The sequence below is a fragment of the Aquarana catesbeiana genome, linkage group LG13 (genome assembly GCF_042186555.1).
Source record: "Aquarana catesbeiana isolate 2022-GZ linkage group LG13, ASM4218655v1, whole genome shotgun sequence".
Taxonomy (NCBI): Eukaryota; Metazoa; Chordata; class Amphibia; order Anura; family Ranidae; genus Aquarana; species Aquarana catesbeiana.
Window position 1 is genome coordinate 161548262 of NC_133336.1, and position 12482 is coordinate 161560743.

Here is a 12482-nt window from a genome sequence, read left to right on the forward strand (position 1 = left end):
CCAGGGATATGCAATTAGTGGACCTCCAGCTGTTGCAGAACTACAAATCTCATGAGGCATAGCAAGACTCCGACAGCCACAAGCATGACAGGAAGAGGCAGAGGCATGATGGGACTTGTAGTTTTGCAACAGCTGGAGGTCCGCTAATTGCATATCCCTGCTTTATCCCATTGTTTTGAAAATCTATGTACACTACAAACTGTATGATTAAATCGGTTCTGATAGCGCGGTTTTACTAACCTGAGAGCTTATTATTCTAAACAGGAAACCTTCATTTTGTGTGCAAATATTTAAGATTCTAACTACCAGCAAGAACGAGTCCTTACATTTCAATAGCACCTGTCATTCCAGATCCATCATGGCAGCGCTGTTAGCGGGCATCCACTCCATCCCTCACCTTGTTGTGTCACTGCCGCATTACCAGCCATTCCATTAAAATGAATGGGACTGTCGGTAAGTCAACAGCGGGTCAGAGGAGGAGCCACTGCTGAACAGAGATGACAGTTGCTCTTTAAAAATTGTGATTTAAAAATCAACATTATTTAAATAAAGCCTTTTTACTAGTGATTTATACCAAATCCACCCTGATACAATTACCCGGCATAGGGAGGCAGACTGTCTGCATCCGGGGGCTGATCATTCACAGGTGATTACTGCATTTACTGCAGGAGCTGGCAGCCCAATTGCTTTCAAGGGGGGCGGCCTACCGCAACTAATCACCAGGACCCTCCCGCTGGGGTCCACGCATGTAAGTGTTCGAGCCAATTTGCAATGTGACTTACTGTCTTCATAAAACAAACACCAAAATATTTTCTGATATTCACAGAAACAAATATTGAGGCTTGAAGTATATTATATCGCCCCACAAGCCAAAAAAAAAAAATAAAAAAAACCCTGACATACCAGACAAACAAAGAAACCTTACCTACCAGGATGCTGACGTGCCTCAGTGTAGCTCCCACTTCAAGTTTTCAATGGATGAAATACACTTGAGAGGATTATGCAATATAAAGCAGCTGTGTTGTATCTTCCCTTTGTGCCTGTGATACATGAAAAATAAAATGTTCCTTTTTACAAGCTGTAATTATGATGATCAAGCATGTCCCAGAGGCCTGACCAAGTATTCATTTCTACCTTGAAAAGCAACTTCAGGCAATAAGCGAAAAACAATCTGTAAAATGCAAAATGATAACCATTGATCAATCCAAACATGCCCAAGTCAAACTCTGTTCAGTTGATCGTATTCTACGTTTCCAAGAACCCCTTGCAGAAACCTGCTTGGCTTTGTGGTAGAACCGCAGATTCGAGATAAATTTTCTGGTGCTTATTTCTGCATTAAAGCCACTAAACACATTTAAACCTGTACTGTAGCCTTTCAACCAGGGCGCCTTCAGGTTTCTTTGAGGGGTGCCTTGGGAAAATGCCCAAAAATTCCCCAAAATTTTTATACAAGCCAGCAGGTGGATCCCTGCTTTTATGTTACACAAAGTCATAGGTTTTCGTTGTGCACCATTACAACCTTGCTGCCACTGGTGTCCTAACAATCAATGACCTGAAGATGCACGTTTGACGAAACGTCGGGTTAAGTAAGGGACGAGTGACGTAGTGGAGTGGACGGAGGAGTGGCCACCTTTTTTCGGTAGGAAGCGCGGGACGCTTTCCTTATGCTTGTATTTCATTCACTACATGTGAGTTTTAGACGCAGCTTTTTTTAGAATAAAATTAATCTTTTGTTGGATGTCTGTGCAATGAGAGTGTTTCTTCCATGCTATACCATTGGAGCACATTTTTTAAAGGTCTTGCCAAGATTGTGTTGATTACACCTGGTGGGTCAGTAGAAGAAGAGGGGCCTCTTGCAGACACTTAGTGGATCGTTTGGAGTCTAGGAGTAAACGTGGACTTGTTCAACTTTACCTCTGTTCAATGTGCATATCCCATGCACTGGCGGTAAGAGTCAGTTTATTCGGGTGTTGGTGACGGCTCTTTCCTTAGCATATTGAATATCTTTGATAAACTTTATTTCACTTATATCTAAATTTTACATTTATTGATGAACTCTTTGTTTATTACCACCATCTGCTAAAGCGCTACACCCTATACCCCCTATCATTTAAAAAGGGTGCCTTGACTGAAAAAAGGATGAGAAACACTGCTACTGAATTCAGTTAGCAGATGGTTGTTGAGACTCAGACAACTTTTAAAATAACAGCCTATATAGAAAACATAAATTTTTAACTTTGGATTGTGTGTGGCCAAGTTACATCTACCAGTCTACCAGGTTGATATTGCTGTGTCCCCACTGGAGAGATTTGAACTTACTTCTGGTCCCCGGTGGCACCAGTACATTCAACAGAAGTGAAGAGATCTCCCCATAGAGGTTACACACACATTCTGGCGATATTATGGATAACCCACCTTTTTCTAGTCTGTAATCAAACAATTTACATGAATGGGCTGCCTTAAAGCGGAGTTCAACCCAAAAGTGGAACTTCCGCTTTAAGTACTCCTCGCACCCTGACATGTCACATTTGCCATGTCTTTTTTTGGGAGGGGAGTGTGTACCCTCTTTTTAGTGGGACTTTGTCCCACTTCCTCCTTCCTGTTCTCGGCTGCCTAGGCAACTAATCCTCTCGCCCTAGATGGCCTCTCCCTGCCAGTGATCTTCTGGGACACAACACAGGTCCCAGAAGATTGGCAGGCCAATAGAGCGCAGCCCAACTCGCACCCAGCCGTGAAGCCGTAAGCTGTTATGGCCAGGTGCCTACAGTTGCTATGACGGCGCTGAGATCGTTACTTGCCCAAATGCTCCTGATACCGGAACTGATATTTCTGGATCGATAGACGTCTTCGTTGGATGCCCACACAGTACTGTCCCAATAGTGGAGCACATCCGCCCGCTCCTGCCATTTTCCCTGGCCGGCGGTGACAAGCCCTGATGGCATCTGTCATTTCCATGTGCACCGGCCACCCATCTGGCATCCATTTGGCTCACCACCCACCCCCAGGAGCTCCAGGGTTAGACACAGCCATTCACTCCATCAGGCTCAGCAGAGTCAACTATGGAACCCATGAATCACAGTGCCTCACTACCATCACCCTGCATGGGCTTGTGATCGATTTACCAAATGTCATCAGTCTGTTCAGTTTAGAAAAAATAGAAAAAAGTACAGATAATAGCCGCAGAAAAAAGTGCATCAAAAATGCAACACTGGTGCATTTTTGGCATGTTTTCAATGCATTTCAATAGGCTAAAGATACGTCACAAAAAAATAAATAAATAAAAACATATATATTTTAGTGGCTTTGTTTCTAATAAACAATGACACATCGCAGGATGGAAGCTTAAAAGAGAGGGGCTGGCAAAAAATAATGTAGGGTTAGAAACCCTTTAACCGCTTCAGCCCCGGAAGATTTTACCCCCTTCCTGACCAGAGCGTTTTCTGCGATTCGGCACTGCGTCGCTTTAACTGACAATTGCGCGGTCGTGTGACGTGGCTCCCAAACAAAATTGACATCCATTTTTCCCACAAATAGAGCTTTCTTTTGGTGGTATTTGATCGCCTCTTATTTTTTGCGCTATAAACAATATAAGAGCGACAATTTCGAAAAAAAAAACGCATTATTTTTTACATTTTTGTTTAATAAATATCCCCCAAAAATATATATAAAATTTTTTTTTTCCTCGGTTTAGGCCGATCGTATCCTTCTACATATTTTTGGTAAAAAAAAAAAAAAAAAAAAAAAAAAAAATCGCAATAAGCGTTGATCGATTGGTTTGCGCAAAAGTTATAGCATTTACTAAATAGGGGATAGTTTTATAGCATTTTTATTAAAAACATTTTTTTTACTAGTAATGGCAGCGATCAGCGATTTTTATTGTGACTGCGACGTGGCGGACATGTCGGACATTTTTGACACATTTTTGGGACCATTGTCATTTATACAGCGATCAGTGCAATTAAAAATGCATTGATTACTGTGTAAATGACACTGGCAGTGAAGGGGTTAACCACTAGGGGGCGGGGAGGGGTTAAGTGTGTCCTAGGGGAGTGATTTCTAACTGTCAGGGGGATGGGGTGGTGACAGGGAGCAGAGATCGAGTGACACTTGTCACTAGGCAGAACGGGGAGATGCTGTTTACATCAGCATCTCCCCGTTCGTCCTCTCCGTGAGGCGGTCGCTGGTATCCCTGTGGCGATCGAGTCCGCGGGACCTGCGACCCGACTCACGGAGCTCCCGGCCGCAATGGCATGGCGGGGAATTCAAATGGACGTACAGGTACGCCCATTTGCCCAGCCATGCCATTCTGCCGATGTACATCGGCGTGCGCCGGTTGGGAACCGGTTAAAGTGTTAAGACTGAAATATTTAATAAGCAATTCCAACAGCTACTTATCTTGTTTGCCACCGTGTCTCCTTTGCTTTGCTATCTTAATACAGCAGCTCTGAAAATCGTTGCCCTAAGTTTTCCCTTCATGGGTGGCCATCTTATCTTGCAAATTGCTATGGAGCCACCTTGTCCTGCCTCGTGTGCACACTCCAGCTAGAGAAACCACAAGCCTAGGTTAGCAGACTGCCTGCGCCGACATGTAAATGGAGCCAGAGATGACTAGTTGGGTGCCTGAGCAGTGGCGCTAGGAAAAATGAGAAATGTGACATGATCTCTGTCTAAAAGTTTCAAGGACGTGGCACACGGCTGGAGCCTGCAGTATGACACTAAGCTGAATTTTAAAGATTTCTAGCCTTTTTCAGAAGAAAACATTTAGGGGTCATTTACACTTGCTTCAGCTTCGACACACATTAAAGCGCCTACCGCTTCAACATGCTTTTATGATGTGTTTTTGATGCTTCAGTGCTGCTTCGATGAAGCTTTGGTGATGCTTCAGTGAAGCTCTTTTGAAGCTTGGTAGATGTCCTGTGTGTGTGGATATCTCATAACTGCAATTTCTGAAAAACAAAGCAAAGCAAAAAGCAGAATTAAAGCCTCTCAAAAGCTGCAGGTGCTTCAAGCAAGCTTTGCGATAGACTTCTATGAAGGCTTTGAAGACACTTTGAAACACCACTAAAGCAACTAATTTTTGAAGCGAACCCGCAGCAAAGCAAAGCAAAAGCAAGGTGTAAACAGGACTGTAAGCAAACCATTTTAGTTAGTAACAGGAGCTTTGACTAGCGTCAGAGAGCTTTAACAATGCCTGTCCAAAGTCTTGTTTTGAAGCAAGTGTAAACTAGGCGTTAATGTGTGTTGAAGCCGAAGCAAGTGTAAATGAGCCCTTCGTGTCCTCTGCTAAGCTGCCCTATTCAGATTTAATTATTACAGAAAAACATGACACTTTAGTACTGCTTCAAAGTGAAACTTTGGCTAAGGAAAAAATTTGAAAGCAAGAAGGAATTTGTTTAGTAGAGAGGAGAAAATCAAGAAGCCAAGATGCTGAATCCAGATCAGCTAAAGATGTGGGCGCTGGTTTGAGAGCTGGTAAAGTGACTGGAAGAGAGGCAAGTATAGCTCAGTTAATCAGCGGAGTTGATCTTTGAGTGAATTTAAAAACACAATTCAGTATTTTTAGGAGGCATCCAAGAACATTAAATTATTCACTTAGACCTGAATTTTAAAAGTTGGCATAAATCCTCTTTCATAGTTTGTTGTTCCAAATTAAGTCATTCAGAAAGCTTTGTAGGAATGAAAATTTTATAAAACAGATTATTCCGCCACTAGATAAATCTTATTAAATCTACGAATGGTTTTAAAGGCTTATGTTGGATACTAAGATTTCCCTTAACAACAACATATTACTTTTCATACAGCCATTTATTTGTTTTACAGGGGCATTTACTATTTATTTAATCTACCGGTTACCGCTTGGTGAGCTATTAGAGTAAACAAGTTCAGGATAGGAGAGGAGCCTGTACAACCGTGAAAAGCTTTGAAGGCTTCCTTATGAAGATGCAATTTGCTGGCAAATTTTTCCTGCGGCTCTTTAGTAGGTTTAGAGATCATTGTTAAGTTAGCATTACAAATATTTGCTCTGTTAGAAATTGAAGGATAAATTGTTTACAGAGATCTCATGTATTGTTCTGCATTTTATCAAGACATGCGGTTAAAGGCAAAGTCTAACTTACGATCACACAGACCATTAATCCTTGTAATATACCGGGGCCCCCTGTCTGCACGCGGTCCATGCAGACAGGGGGCCCCGGTATATTACAATGAATTGCATTGCATTATGCAAAAAGGCACAATGTAAATGGCACAACTGTAGGCCTCTGTTGGCACCCCTAAAGCCTGACCAATATGCTCCCATATGGTTTACCTTTGTTTGTCTCTAATAGCTTCCGGAACAGTGAAGTCTTGGCTTGTTGCAATAGCATTTTCACTTTTGTAGATTCTGGCAGATGGTTGGATGAATTATTTTGTCTATGGGATGTAGAGAAAACCCCAGTCCCTGCAGTCACCTCTTCCAAAATTCCTTCATACTACCTTCCCTGCCTTTCTTCCCGGTCTTCCACTTCCTTCCCATCTCCTCCCTCACTCTACCTTTCCTCATCATATCACATCATTTGTGTTTTCAAGATAAATACACCTTAGGCCTTATGCACACAGGGTGTTGGCCCAGCTCCTCTGAACGCCTTTTGTACCGACCGGAGAAAAGCAGTTAAAAATGTGCCTAAAACCATGCTTTGCAAATGCATTTATGTGGGTCAAGCCTTAATTATTTTTATAATAAATTAATTTATTCTGGCAATTGAAATAAATGAATGCCTGTAAAAGTGGCGTATTTTTTAGATTAGGTGTACACGAGGCCTTAATTTCACTGATGCATTATTCCCCAAGGCTGGTTTCACACGGTGTTCTTAACAGGTACGCCTTTCAGCTTTTCAGGCAGACCTGATAGGACCAGCGGATATCACTGGACATGTGTCCACGGACACCCGCCGATATTAGACCCGATCAGATCCTGTCTGCCAAAGACAAATGGAGGATCCATTCCCTATCCGTCTGGCAGATTGGATCGGATGACAGACAGATGGAAACAGATAGGCGGTCCATTTCTACCAGCCCCATAGAGAACAGCGGCGCTGTGCCCATGTCCGCTCTATGTAGCGGAGCAGACACGGACCTGTCATTCGCCTGCTCAGCGGGGATCAGCGGACAGATTCCCCACTGAGCAGGCGCATACGCATTAAGAAGACCGCCCGCGTGAAACCAATTTTACTAAAGAATATGTGCATTCCATTGCACTTTCAGGATGAGGCATTTTCTAAACATTCTATCCTTTAGACTTTAAATTTGTAGATAAATACTTAGACATCACAATGATTACTGGGCACTGAATTCAGGAAACGTAGTTGAATCTGATCTATTACTCATCTTTAGGTTAGTAGTAGTCAAATGTATGTACATTTACCTGTAAATTCATAGATATGGAATAGGGCAAACATGTTATACTTGCCTGCTCTGTTCAAATGTCTTGCACAGAGAATCCCAGATTTTTCTCTTCTGGGGTGCCACTCCAGCACTCCTTGCCCCTCCCACGTGCCCCCACAGAAGCAGCTTGCTATGGGGGCTACCAAGCCGCTGCTCGGTGTGTCCAGTCACACACAGTCAGGGCTCGGCCTCGTCCCCTGCTCTCTCCCAACTGGCTCACTGGCTGTGAATGACAGTAGCGGGACCCAATGGATCCCACTGCTGTCTCAGCCAATGAGGAGGGAGAGACCCGGGAAAGCCAAGGCTCTCATGCAGATCACTGGATCTGGATGGGGCTCAGGTAGGTATTGAGGGGAGTGAGGGGAGTGAGGGCTGCACACAGGTTTTTTAGCATTATGCATAGAATACATAATGGTAAAAAAAATCTTGAGCCTTTACAAAACACTTTAAGCATATTTTGTGTAAATTGGGGACACATGGTTCCAACTGACAGGAGAACTGCTTGTTGTTTGAAATCTATGACTTCATTCAACAATTTTATGTAATAGAAATCCAACTGTAGGAAACAGACAATTGCTTTAAAAAGGTAACAATTTTACAGAGACTCCCGAAAGTGCATTTTTATAATTTTTAATTGTCAGCTTACTATTAGACCTCACTGCAAAATCAAGAGAAAAAAAAGAAATGTTAAAAAATGTAGTTGTGGCAAAGTGTTTCATGTATGTCAAGTTTATGTGATAAAATACCTAAAACTAAAGTCAGAATAAAACTGATATTTGTAAGAACTGTATTGTCTACAATATTATAGATTTCTCAGAACAATGCTACAGAAATGGCATAGAATATAGAAAAATGACACAAGATAATTCTACAGTAGAGGACTACAGGTTTATTTTTTACTTTTTTTAAATAGACAGAGGTAATGTAGTGTAAATTAGGCAATGCAAAGAAAAAAAATGCAGGGAAAATAAAAATGATTTAAAAAATGTTACGCTAAAGAAACAAGTACATGAATGTACTTATATATAACAAGTGATTTAAAAATAAAAAAAAAAACATTTTGGTAATATTCACACCTGGGAACAAACCCGCACTGCGATTATACGCGAGATCCCCAGTAGGGGTTCCTGCAATTAGCTGCGGGAGTCAGCCCCAATTAAAGCAATGGGAGCTTGCCAGCTCCCTCAGCTAAACAAAGCCACTAAACTTGTAATCACTTTGCAGTGAGCGAGAGAAAGGAGCTAGATACAGGCAGAAAGCACCCTAAAAAAAAAAAAAAAAAAAAAAAAAAAAAAAAAAGAAAGAAAGAAAGAAAGAAAGAAAGAAAGAAAGAAAGAAAGAAAGAAAGAAAGAAAGAAAGAAAGAAAGAAAGAAAGAAAGAACACAATGAGCACAGGGATTGTACAGAAAAAAAATTGTAAGCAACAGAGCCAAGTCAATTGTTAGAAAAGGATGAAAAAAGTAGCTAGTGTAAAACATAAACTAAGTAAGTGTTACAGAAACACACACAACTACACCTGAAACTGAAGCTCAAACAAAAAGGGTGTTTAACCACCTCCTGCCCGTGCTATAGCCGAACGATGGCTACAGCGCGGGTCGTAATTGCCAGGAGGGCGTCAATATGAAACTCAGCTGATCACAGATCGGAGTAATCCCGGCCCCTTACCACGTGATCAGCTGTCAGCCAATGACAGCTGGTCACGTGATTTAAAACAGAAGATCAGTAACCGTTTTTTTTTTTACCTGTAGGCGTGAGGGGGAAAAAAAAAACAGCTTCTGTCGGAGGGACATCGGTCCCTCACACAGAAAGCTGCAGCTGCCTCATCTGTGCAGTCCATTGGTGCAGATCAATGAAAGAGAAAAAATTACTGGTTTTCAAAAAAAAAAAAAATTTTTTTTTTAGCAAAAAATACAAAACCCAACAGTGAATAAATACCACCAAAAGAAAGCTCTATTTCTGTGAAAAAAAAAAGATAATTTTAATTTGGGTACAGCACTGCATGACCGTGCAATTGTCATTCAAAGTGTGAGAGCACTGAAAGCTGAAAATTGGTCTGGGCAGGAAGGGGGTTTAAGTGCCCAGTAAGCAAGTGGTTAAAAAAAAAAAAAAGTGAAAATTTAACTGTAAAACACTAAAGAACAAAAAGTGGAGTTGTAATTAAAATATGTATTAAACAAATAAAAAATAAAAAAAAAAAAGCAGTGGAAAAGTTGGACCCTCATAGCAATCAGCACAGGTCAACATGGACGCTTCTTGTGATTCATAAGGAACTGCCAGGTGGGATTAGAATAGGGCCGAAACAACTAATCGATTAATCGACAATTAATCGATTATGAAAATAGTTGTCAACTATTTTCATAATCGATTAATCGGCCAGACGATTAGTTGGCCTGCATGCTGAATGCACTATTTAATTACTTATCAGGAAATACAGTGCACCACACCCTCCATACATGTCGGTAAGTGCCTGAGAACTTGTGAATGTGTGAGGAGCAATGCCTCAAGGGACATGTAGTCCTGGGTGCGAGTGGTTCTAAGGGCAGAAGTTTTTTACTTTGCTATTGGGGCACTATGAAGGCAGGAGGAGCCAGAAGTGCTGGTGGGGGACACCAGAAGAGGAGAATCAGGGCTGCTCTGTGCAAAACCATTACACAGAGCAGGCAAGTATAACATGTTTGTTTAAAAAAAAAAATTACTTTAAAAGACTCTGTGCAGGGAAGATCAGCATCTGAACCCAGAGAAGGTGGTGGCTCATAGACTGGAGGTAATAAAAGGCATTACAGTTACATTTAAAGTAAAAAAGTTTACCAGCATTATATTTAAAAAAAAAGTAAAGAATTTTTTTCCCCCCAATCATACTTACCCTAAGTGGATGCAGCATTGGTCCGATGCTGCATCTGTCCCCCGCCACCTCCACACTGAGAACTGAGCGATCGAACACTGCCGATCACTCGGGTTTCAGAGCTCCATGGAGCAGACAGCTGTAGACTGTCAGTCACTGAGCTGTGGAGGGGCGGGGAGCAACCATCTCAGGCTCTCAGTGGCTCACTGAGAGGCTGAGCTGGGTGCTCTCTGCTGAAAACGGGTCACAGGAGTGCAAAACGAATTGCACTCCTGTGATCCATAGGTGAAGCCCAGCCAAATGAGCTTTGGCTGGACTTCTCCTTTTAAAATGATTATATCCATGAAAAAAAAAAAAAAAAAAAAAAAGTCTCGGCTTTTAGTACTACTTTAAAATTCTGCTCCAACCATAGTTGCTTAATTTATATTTACCACTGCATATCAATATTTAAGAATAAAATTGCCTTTTTTTTAATATACTTTACATGTAAACTAAATTATACACCACACTTTCTTTTTTTAAAAAGTTATTATGCAATTAATCGAAACAAAAAAAAAAAAAAATCGTTACTTGCAGCCCTAGATTAGAATAACGTAACCAACAGAATATAAACTCATTTTAGAGGTAAGATTAGAGGCAGGGAGAACATCTGCACAAAGAAATTGTGTCCTCGCATTTGTTGTAAAATTAAAAAACAGATCTAAGATGTTTGATGGAGCAGACCAAATTAGCATTATTAGGAGAGACATGGATAGCAACATAAAGAAAGATTGTAGGACACTTACAATGTATTTGAGGGAGGCTCGTCTGAAAATCAATGTTTTCAAGGAAAATGCCTATGAAATTCTAAATTCAGCGAATACAAAAGATCTTTACCATCTACAGTTTGTGCAATCCGAACCACCTGCTCACCACTTCCATAAGCAACAATCCCATCCACAAAGAACGCAAGACCACTCGCAGTTTTCTTCCCTTTATTGCTGATTATATACAACTGCTAAAAGTACCTGAACACATTCTGAAGTTGAGATAACAGCTCAGTGGACGCCCATTTACAGTGTGGGAGGAGGACTAAACTATTAACCCCTTTGCCTCACTTAGTAGTCACCAAGAAATCATTACAATGTAATGTTTTTACACACACCCATTCTATAGAAATGGGATCATTACATAATAGCAGCGCCTAATATCAGCGTTATACAGATAATGATAGTTGGCATAGGATTGAAATCTTAGAAAAAATATTGAATTTATTCAGGTCAAGCAAACATATTAAAGCACATCTCCAGCTTTTAGTGAAGTTTGAAGTGTTAGTTCCTCTGTACAGAAAAAATGTAAAATGTGAACATTGGACACTCTACCCCCAGGCCGTCGGCACCCCTGCAGCTGATCCAACTGTTGAGGGATGCAACATTTCTGCTCTTCTCCCTCTGATTCGGATTGGTCAGAACCATCACAGTGAATTGATCGGGTAAATATCCTGAAAGCACCGCACAGGAAGAAGAATGGAACTTTCAAACCCCCAGACTGCTGGACTGGCCACAGGGATGCTGACAGCTCAGTAACCCTAACCCTGGAGGTAAATACAGATGGAACCGGGAGGGAGGGTGTCCAGTGCAGGTTCATCTTTATATTTTTTCTGTAAAGGTGAACTAACCCTTTAAATATAGTTTGAACCAAACAGGTCCAAACAAACTATTTAAACTTCATAAAATCTTTTGGTTCCATGTCTGTTATGGAGATCGGACAAGCTTCCTATTGAAGTAACAAGCAGTTAAAATCATATTGTAGAGATGCATCTAATTTCCAGCTCTGCAGAGACACAGCACTTGGTCCTCCCTCAATGCATACATTCTGGACATAAAAATTGAGGCCATCAGCCCCTGTAGTCATTGACCAGAAATGCCACCAAATACCTTCTCTGATTATATAAAAAGCTTTGCTCACACAGCTAAAAAGAAAAAAAAAAAAAAAAAAAAAAATATCACATGCTTAAAAACCTAAAACATTTGTGTCTGGATATAATAAAGTCCATAAAACAGTGAGCATACTCCCCAGAAAAGAAGCATTACCCTTTATCATCTGTGTCCGAAATGACCATCTACTCTTTGGGGCTCATTTATAAAACGGAAAGCAGATACCTGTGTGTCCACTTTACGTTACAGTGAGCTTCCTTGGCAACTGTCATAGACAAATATAGTAATGGATAACAAATGA

At 41.1% G+C, this 12482-nt stretch overlaps 1 protein-coding gene across 1 annotated transcript in view; it reads right to left on the minus strand.

Moving 5' to 3' along the window:
- The window catches only part of FUT8 (fucosyltransferase 8), a gene marked incomplete in the record, with an annotated part of 204138 nt that extends 192866 nt beyond the window's left edge, over positions 1-11272 (minus strand). Inside the window, 2 exon segments of the mRNA XM_073608564.1 lie at positions 930-1040; positions 11142-11272.
- Between the last annotated feature and the right edge of the window lie 1210 nt (positions 11273-12482).